This window comes from Orycteropus afer, unplaced genomic scaffold (assembly GCF_000298275.1).
Source record: "Orycteropus afer afer isolate SDZICR_OR568_19922 unplaced genomic scaffold, OryAfe1.0 scaffold00079, whole genome shotgun sequence".
In the NCBI taxonomy this organism is placed as follows: domain Eukaryota; kingdom Metazoa; phylum Chordata; class Mammalia; order Tubulidentata; family Orycteropodidae; genus Orycteropus; species Orycteropus afer.
This window is the reverse complement of record NW_006921666.1, coordinates 8960289-8966572: the sequence shown is the minus strand read 5'-3', so window position 1 is coordinate 8966572 and position 6284 is coordinate 8960289. Positions and strand designations below refer to the sequence as shown.

At 43.7% G+C, this 6284-nt stretch overlaps 1 protein-coding gene across 1 annotated transcript in view; it reads left to right on the top strand.

Annotated features, from left to right (window-relative positions):
• The window catches only part of LOC103197489 (peroxisomal succinyl-coenzyme A thioesterase-like), a 24974-nt gene that overhangs the window by 1080 nt on the left and 17610 nt on the right, over positions 1-6284 (top strand).

Below are 6284 nucleotides of genomic sequence, written 5' to 3'. Positions count from 1 at the left end.
AGTAGAACTGCCCCACAGGGCTTCCAAGCCTGTGATCTTTACAGAAGCTGACTGCCACATCTTTCTCCACCGGCTGCCGGTGGACTGGACCTTTTGATTAACAAGTGCTTAACCACGTGCCACCAGGGCTCTTTTGGGCCCTACCCTACACCTGCTGAGTCAGGATCTGTATCTTGACAGGATTCCCCAAGTGATGTATGTGCACATTAAGTTTGAGAGCCACTGCTTGGGAGCAGTGATTCTCCAAGTGCGGCTCAGGGACAGTAAATGCAACATTTCCAGCCCTGTGCCAGACCTACCCAATCTGAAACAGTGGGGGTGGAGGCCAGCAATTTATGCTTTAACCAGCTTTCCATGATTTTCTGGTTGAAGTTTAAGAACCACTGTCTAACGAAGCTTGAAAAGTCCAGTGTGCTCTGGGAGAATTGTTCTCAAAGGGCTCACTGTTTATGCCCTTTCCACTGTATTACAGTTGGCAGAAAAGAGCCATTTAGCTAAGGGCCTGAGACCCAGTTTATTTGTTATGCAATATTTAAAGTTTCCTCTTGTCAGTTTAAGTAACCTTAAAATTCTGGAAAGTGAATGAAAAATTTGCAAAGTTGAGAAGGTAGTTTTCGGGTAAACAACCTTAAAATATAATAGTTACAGTTTTAAATGGTAACAAAAATCAACAGAACAAAAGAACATATAATAAAAAGCCTCGGTCCCATACAGAACCTCTACTTGACTTTCTCAGGAACAGCTGTGTTTCCTTCCAGTTTTCATTTTCTCCCATGATTTCATATTGACTTCAACCCAAACCCACTGCCATCGAGCTGACTCCAGCTCATAGTGACCCCAATGGTTTTTCAAGACTGTAAATCTTTAGGGAAGCAGACTGCCTCATTTTTCTTCCAAGGAGCAGCTGGTGGGTTTGAACCACTGACCTTGGTTAGCAGCCAAAGGCCTTAACACACCACCACCAGAGCTCCTTATATCCTACTTGGATACTCTATATTTAACCTTCAGTGTTTTCTTGGGACTCTGGAAAAGTTCATTGATTCTTGTGTTCACCACCATTGTCTGATTTTCCATTGTCTTCTTTTTTCTACCCTTTCCTGATGCTGCTTGGAATCAATTAGATTTTCCTCATTCCTCTACTACTGGACAGACCCCTCCTCTAACTGGGATCCATTTTTCTACTGTAATTAGTCCTTTTTTTGTTAACCAATGCTCTCAGTACTCAGTGAGCACAGGCAAGTCACTGACTTTAGTTTCCCTTTTAAAATCTTCTGGATACCCTACCTGTAGGAATCTCTCCTGCACAAATGCATGTGTCTGTTTTGCTATAGTACTTATAATATTGAAAAACTGAAGACAGCCTAAATATCCATCAGTTATAGAGTGAAATTAGGGTGTGTCCATACTTTTGAATAATCTATAGCAATTAAAAATGAGTTGTACACTGTGTGTACTGATGTGGAAGGATGTAAGGGTGTCTGGTACAAATTACTGAGTGAAAAAGCCAAGTATATAATATGAGCTCACTTTCAGAAGCAAACAAGTGTATGGGTACACACACATTTTATGGGCCAAATGAACAAACAAAGTTTGGTAAATAAGACAACTCTAAGCAAGAAGAGCTAGGCTGGTAGGGACAATGAATAAGACACTTGCCTTATCAGGAATAAAGACTTATTGTTAAACTCTAGTGATTAAAACATAATGCAGACGTGGAAAATAGGTCAAAAGGACATAATAGAGTGCTGAGAAATGAAGGTTACTGTAACAGAAGCAGAAACCATTATTCCAAGAATTGAGAAGAACCATGACTCATGGGTTGTATGACTCTTGTTAGTTATCTGCCACCAACTTTTTAATTTTGTCTCTGGTGGTGCAGTGCCTAGGGCACCTGACTGCTAACCAGAAGGCTGGCAGTTCAAACCCATCAGCCACTCCTCGGAAGGAAGGTTGGGCAATCTGCTTCCGTAGCAATACTGCCTCTGAAACCCAAGGAGGGGTCGCTATGAGTCAGATCCAACTCCACGGCAGTGAGTTTGGTTTTTGGTTTGTAAGATATTTGACATAGAAATTATGTGGGAGGTTTACATTTTTCTTTATTATATCACATCAACATAGAGCCTGCATAGGAAGAGATATATCCATCCAACTTGACAAATTTCTCCTCTTGGAATTCAGCGGTCTCAGAAAATTCATCTGCAACATCTGTGAGGACAATCAGAAGGCAATGTGAAGGGACAGAATAAACCTGCTGGAGTCTCTTCTAGTGGCCACAGTGAAGTACAAAGGCATCTGTGACATGACATCATGAAGAACCTGCTTGGCCAAAGGCCTTGCATTGCCTGCCTTTGTTAGCAAGATACAAAAGAAACAATAATAATAACATCTCGTACTCACTGATAAGACACTGAGACATAAATCATATACATGAATTCTTTGACATTTAAAGTAACCTTAACAGGTTGTTGCTGTTGTTGTTATGTGCCACCGGGTCATAACAGGTAGATAATCATATTTTCATTTCATAAAGAAGGCTTAGTGAAATTAAGAAAACTATCCAAACTCAGACAATGTGGTGTTTATTACTTAAAATGAGGATATCAGGGACCACTCATTTCCTCAAAGTCATTATTTTTATAAAAGGATAAAAAGTGACATTTTTATTTTCAAAGCTTCTTATTTCAAAAGGAATTTGTCATTTCTCTCAGAAGCTTTGAGACACAGGCAGGGCAGGGAGCATGCTTCCATTTTAGGATGTGCAAAGAAAGCTCCAAAAATGCCTACAATCATGTAATTAGGAACATCTATAAGGGGTAACTCTAGGAGTTCAGAAGACAGATTACTGTGGGTTAGGCGAGGCAGAGCTTAAAGAATGCAGAGCGGAGAAGAGTGGAAGGAAGTCTAAGAAGGAAGCAGGCATCCCAGGTGGAGTGGACAACAGGTCCAAAGGAAGGGACAAGGGAGGGAGGCCAAGAATGATCTGCAACTGATAGGAATGTTATTGTCCTGTCCCATTTGGAGTTTTCAACTCACAGGCAGGGTTCTCAACACTCTAGGTCCTTGTTGGTTAAGATTTCATTCTGATTTTAGAGATCTGGGGCTTTGTGAAAGGAGCTCTAGTAGCACAGTGAGTAACGTATCTGACTGCTAACCAGAAGATTGGTGGTTCAAACCCACCAGCCACACCACAGAAGCAAGACTGGGCAATCTACTTCTGTAAAGATTTACTGCCTCAAAACCCAATGGGGGTCGCTATGAGTCAGAATCCACTCAATGGTAGTGGGTTTGTTTGTTTTTTTGGTTGGGGCTTTGTGACAGTGGGTGTAGATGAAACATGGATTCAATTTGACTGTTTTGAATGCAATCTGGAAAATCATAGGCCTTATGGCATGTCAACACATTACCTGAGAATCTAGAGTTCTTTTCCAGATGTTTCCAAGAAGACTAAAGATTGGCGTCACAATACTTGGAAGCTGAATAAGAGTTCTTGAGAACAAATGCTCGGTTACTTAAGTAGAGAAGGAATTTATTACAAGACTACGGCACATAACAACAACAACTAGTTTAAAGGAGTCCCTGGCTGGTGGACACTGTTAACACGCTCAGCCGCTAACTGAAAGGCTGTCGGTTCGAGTCCACCCAGAGGTACCTTGGAAGACAGGCCTGGCAATCTACTTCCAGAAAATTAGCCACTAAAAACGCTCTGGAGCGCTAGCAGCACTCCGATACGTATGGGATTGCCGTGAGTTGGAATTGACTCAGGTTCCTGGGAAAACTGAGAGGACCCCAAGGGAGACTGGAAAGTAGGAAGCACAGCCACGCACGGTCACAGCACCTGTGCCACCACTCGGCACCGCTGATGCTGGATACTCAGGGAACCACCCTAAGCTGCTGCCCTGAGTGAATTCTAAACTGTTCTCACATCTCTGTGTCACTCCCTCAGGATCCAAAGACGAGGTGGAATGGCACGATGACTGATTCTGGGTCATGAGGAGAGAAAGGATCTCCCCACTTAGAAATTTTCAGTGAGAGGTAGGACTCAACTCTGGGTTCCACTAACACAACAGTGCAAGGATATAACAAACCGTCACTTTTTCACTTCTCTGTTTAGTTCAACACCAGCTGTCCATAGAGCACTTTTTTCTCTGACCCCGTTGTTGTTGTTGTTGTTATGTGTTGTCAAGTCGGACCCAACTCATAGTGACACCTAGCCAGCTGAAACTACATCAGATTTCACAAGCTAAAAGGACCCAGTCCTCCAGATGGCCATATAGACCCAAAACTTCAGACACTAGCCACAGGTCATGGGGACATCCAACGTCTGCCTTCTGGCTACAAGTTTTGTAGGATACCAACTGCCACGTGGGAGTGGCCAGCTGGCCCCTTTCACTTCTGACCTGCTGGCTATTCCAGAGTTTCCTCTACCCCCTCAGGATATCAGCCATAAGCTCAGGGATTCCCAGCCCCCTAACTGGTGGCTGGTGGCTGGTGGCTCTGACTACTCCTTTCATTTCAAAAATTCACTGGAAGCAGTCAAGTGCCTTACCCGCTACTCCACCAGAGCTCCTTACATAAAACTCACAGAAAGTGCTGTATTTATGACTACAGGTTTATTGTTGGTGTTGTTATGTGCCGTCGAGTCAAACCCGACTCATAGCGACCCCTCCTTAGGTTTCTGAGGCAGTATCACTACGGAAGTAGGATTGCCCAACCTTCCTTCCGAGGAGTGCCTGGTGGGTTTGAACCGCCAGCCATCTGCTTAGCAGGCAAGTGTCTTAGCCACTATGCTACCAGAGCTCCCTACACTAATCCTGCTCATTAACATAACAAAGACAACCTATTCCCAAATGGGATTATAACCATAGGCATAAAGGTTGGGATTTACAGCTCAAATTTTTGGAGAATATGACTCAGTCCATAACAAATGTAAATGGGCTAGAAAATTAGGCACTATTGGAAGCAGCTACATTATCAGAAAGTGAAGATATGCAAAGGATGAGGTCTGGGAGGGTTTCCAGTGCAGAACTTCCATGTCCCAAAAGGGATGTGCTACCCTCTCATGTGCATAGATGTCTTTCACCAACAGGAAGTCCATGGCACTTGTGTGTCCAGAGCTTTTACTGGGAGTCTCATTGTGTAATGCAAACTCCAGCCCCTTTCCCTTGAGGAGGTCACAAAACATTACAAGGTGAGACTATCTGGCCCAGTCACTATGTGGCAATCTTGGGGAGGCAATTCCCTTTGGCCTAGTCAGTTTGTCCCAGAGTCACCTCTCCAGAATAACCTGTCAGGTCTGTAGTCCTTATCAAGGACACTTAAACTATTGGGAAATTCCGAAGTTTTTTTTTCAGGGGTTATGTCTCAGGAATGAGGACAAAAATCAAATTATTTGGCTAAAGTTAATGAATCTCACAAACATAATGAGACATTCTCTCAAAATATGGAGATTTGGATGCTCACCCATACTCCAACTCCTCCCCAAGTAAATGGGAGAATCAGACAGACTCCAAAGTCCTTTGAACATTACATCTATGTTTTGTTTCTTTCCAAGAACCTGGGCCCTTTCCTGGGGTCGTGGACATTTCTGGAGCTAAAGGTGGCCTTCTGGAGTACTGAGCTACTCTGCTGGCTGGGAAGGGTTTTGCTGTGATGTTTGTTGTTGTTAGGTGCCATCAAATTGTCTCTGACTCATAGCAACCCTATGCACAGCAGAATGAAACACTGCCTGGTCCTGCACCAGCTCCAAAATCCCTGCTATACTTGAGCCCATCGCCACTGCCACTGTGTCAGTTCATCTCGTTGAGGGCCTTCCCCTCTTTCGTCGACCCTCTGCCTTACCAAGTATGACATCCTTCTCCAGGGAATGGTCCCTTCTGACAACATGACCAAAGTATGTAAGATGAAGTCTGACCATTCTTGCCTCCAAGGAGCATTCTGGATGCACTTCCTCCAGGACAGATTTGTTAGTTCTTTTAGCAGTCCATGGTACCTTCAGCATTCTTCACCAACACCACAACTCAAAAGCATCGATTCTTCTTTGGTCTTCCTTCTTCATTGTCCAGCTCTCACATGCATATGAGGCAACTGAAAATACCATGGTTTGTGTCAGGTGCACCTTAGTCCTCAAGGACACATCCTTGCTCTTCAAGACTTGAAAGAGGTCCTTTGCAGCTGATTTGCCCAATGCCATACATCATCTGATCTGCTAACCAGAAAGCTGGTGGTTCAAACCCACCAGCCACTCCTTGGAAGGAAGGTTGGGCAATCTACTTCTGTAATGATAC